We start from the raw sequence: 3864 nt of genomic DNA on the forward strand, positions 1-3864 counted from the left end.
CCCGGCCAGAGAGGGAGGGAAGGAGGCGTCACTGGGCAAGGTCACCTCGGATTTTCCCCATAGAGGCAATAAATCTGATTACTGTATAGGTCATCAGGTAAGGCTCATGTGTATAGTCTCCATTTCTTATAAAAAGTTATTTTTTATGAATAAATCATTATACAGAATTCTATCATTATGTCTTCAGCCTCATTTTTGTCTCGAAGTCCATGTTTCCCAACTTATTTCTTGTTCCCAAATCTTGCATTTCAATGACCCATTATACTAACGAGTTTTGATTGTGTTTTTGATCGCTCTATGATTGCAATACTTGGTAGAAGTCATCTGTTTCCTCCTCTTTGACTCAGTTTATTGATGTATAAGTTTGAATGGTAATGGTATTAACAGGTCTTCCTTGTATGTGTCTGGATATTATTCTGTCACTCACAACATTGCATTTCAAGATTGATATAAAAGTGGTTTTTTACTATGAATGCAACCCCATTTTCCTTAACCATTTTATTTTGTACATAGTATAGCATTTCTCTGACTCAAGATGTCTTATAAAGGTCCATTTCATAATATTTATGTGTTCCATTTCATCTTTAACAATATCCAATTTTCCAACATTCTTACCTCTCACATTCTATTGTTTCACTCACTAGTGTCTGTTTGCAACTGTTCTTCCTTTGTGATTCCCAGTACGAAGGCCTGCCTCTGGTGCCATATCTGCTAGTCTAAGCTAACTGTGCCCTGTTGTACACAGGGTTTTCAAAGACCTGTTATTTCAGAAGTGGATGGCCAATCCTTCTCCCTAGTGTGTCTTAAATTGGGTGCTCAGCTTTAGAGTAATATTGGACAGACAAATATTTTACCCAAAAGAGCTGATGAGAGTATGCAGATAACAGATCAAATATTGGTCCTGGGAATCCACACCTTAGGCACATGTGTTGTGTTCTTACCCTTATCCCACTCTGCCAGCATCCATCTCAGTTCCCCTTCCTTGCCCCTTTGGCATCTCCCACCCCCTGCTGCCAGCCAACTCTGGTTTGATGGCTTTGACCTCCCACGACCTCTGTCCTCCCATTTCCTTTTTATTCTCCTGTGATATTGGTGATCGTGGCACAGGAAAAGTGTACTCTGTGGCAAAGTGGACTCCACACAGAGGGACACACCTCCAGGCCTGTGGCACTGGGACAGAGACCTCTGGGCCTTGTGATGAGGTGGCATTCTCTGGGTCTTGCAGCCAAAGATGCTGATGCAGACAAGATTGAAGACTTTGAATACAAGGTTAGAAAAAGGTTAGGATCATTCAAATAAAAGCTTATATTAAATGTTTTAATTCATCTTAATGAAATTGGTATATTATTTATGGCTTTCAATCAAGGAATAGCATAAACACTACTAATTGTTGTTTATTCAACAGATCATTATAATCTTTTCTATACAAACTTTCAAGTCAGGTTTCATTTCCATTCCCCTTACCTGTGCCAAGAGCATCACCATTTCCCATTTTATTATCTTTACATTTCAGTTCTTTGAAGCTTTCCTCAAATTTATCAACAATATAAAAGTAGTCATTAAGCCTGACAGAGTCTCTCTCTTTGAGTTCTCTTGGATTTTTATCCCTGATCCTGCTTCACATGCATTGTCACATCCTTGCTGGTGCTTATCAAATTGTACTTGGGTTCTCGTGATAGTCTCTTAACGGACTTCTCTTCTATTTTCTCCCTGAGTCTAAGTCATCACACGTGGCACTGTCAGATTGCTCTTTCTAAAATACTGTTATCATCATGTCACTCATCTATCCAGGAGCCTATTGTGCTTCTCTATCATTTAATGAATCAAACTTAAACCTCTTGGCTGGCATCCAAAGCCTTCCATCATCAGGCCTACCTAGCTTTATCTTTCAGTTATCCCTTCTCTATGATAAGACTACATGGACCCTAGTTGCCAAAGTCTTCACCTCTAGGAGTAGAAAAAAGATGGGTTGTTACAAATTACACATCAGACAGAAAAAGATAGAGGCAGGAGAAGGAGAAAGGAGGTTGAGGGAATCTAACAAATCTGAGTTACGTGGGTTGAAGAGGGGCTGTGGATATTAATGTGTGCTACTTAAAATGGTGTGATCAAGCTGGCCTTTCTGAGCAGCAAGGACAGAAGACAGTGCTTCAGAATCACTAAGGAGAAATGCCAAGATATCGGTTTTCAAGATGAGTCACTGGCTAGATGTGAGAGCATTTGTGTGGTTTATCTTTTTCAGGTAATACTAACCTATCCTTCTTATAGATTGTGTGGACTAGCTCACAAGTTCCTGGGAACCTGCCCAGACTTTTCAGGGTCAATTGATGCTGCAGAGAAGTGATGGATTATCCAGAGAGGTGTGAATGGTGTCTGGGAACAAGACCAGCCCTGGTGAGATCTCATTAGTTAGCTCAAGAAGCTTTTTGGTGGAGGTTTGGAGGAGAATCTGGAATCTGGAAAGTGAAGTGCTATTGCAGTGAAAGAGAATCTCATAACTTAAAATCAAAATGAAACCAAAACCAAACCAAAAAATCCCCCCAAAACAAAAACTACTGAGGGAATTGAATAAAGGTTTATGTAGAAATCTCACAAAGAAGGAATAAAGTTAGAAAGCTTACATAGAATCACTGTTATCTTGACAAGTTATTTTATTGTTTAGTTAATAGTAAAAACCCCCAAACAAACCCACGAAAACCTACAGTTGGGTGGTTTCTGACTCACAGTGACTCTAGAGGAGCAAAGTAGAATTGCCTTATAGATCTTCTATATCTACAAATTTTTATGGAAGTAGACTGCCTCATCTTTCTTGTATGGAAGTGTTAAAGAGTTGAGGAATTTTATCCATCCAAAAGAACATTAAAAAAATATATATTACACACTTTCACAAAAGTAATTGTTGAGGAGATGATTATAAGGGGGGGTAAAGTCCCCTACAATGTAAATAAATGAAATATACTGTAAATGAAGGACTGTATGGAACACAGTGTACATGCAGAAAACAAAATGTACATTGAATGAAAAAATATTAATAAAAAATAAGATACTAAGCCATAGCATTTGTGTGGTTAGAATAATGGCCTTCCAAGGATGGCCACACACTAATCCCTGGAATTTGTGAATATGTGATCTAACACGAAAAATGGAATATTACAGATGTGATTGAGGTTACATATCATGAGATGGGAGAGATTAGGCTGGATTACCCGAGTAGACCCCATCTAACCACATGCATCTTTAAAAGCAGAGAACCTTTCCCAGGTGGGGCCTGCAAAACATAGCTTATGGAATAAGGGTCAGAGAGACATGACATTGTTGATTTTGATGATAGAAGGAAGGGAGCTCTGAACAAAGGAATGTGGGTGGCCTCTGCAAAGTAAAAAAGGAAAGGTAACCATTTTCTCCCTAAACCTCAATTTTGGTCCACAGAACTGTAAAATAATAAAGTGGTTCTGTTTTAAACTTAAGTTTGTAGCAATTTTTTATGGCAGCAATAGAATATTAATGATAATTATTCATTGTATTGCTGAAAACTAGCATAAATCTAGAAATTGGTAGAAAAATAGTATTAACAGAGTTGTATTCTTTGACTAGTTCTTAAGGATGCTTTGTGTGAGTTATTAATTTTTTAAAACTAATATTTATTGAGTATTTAGTATTAACTGGGAACGTTCATATTAATTTGTTTTCAAAAAGTTTATATAATTTGAATTAAGTTCTTGTTGTTATATGCCATCAAGTCACCTGCAACTCAAAATGATCCTCTGTACAACAGCCCTGAACCCTACCTTATCCTGAGCCAGTCTCATTGACTCCAACACACCCAATCCCATTGCCCCAGTTATTTTGTCAATCCATCTCATC

This window comes from Elephantulus edwardii, unplaced genomic scaffold (assembly GCF_000299155.1).
Source record: "Elephantulus edwardii isolate Elephantulus edwardi_28Jun2011 unplaced genomic scaffold, EleEdw1.0 scaffold00069, whole genome shotgun sequence".
Lineage (NCBI taxonomy): Eukaryota > Metazoa > Chordata > Mammalia > Macroscelidea > Macroscelididae > Elephantulus > Elephantulus edwardii.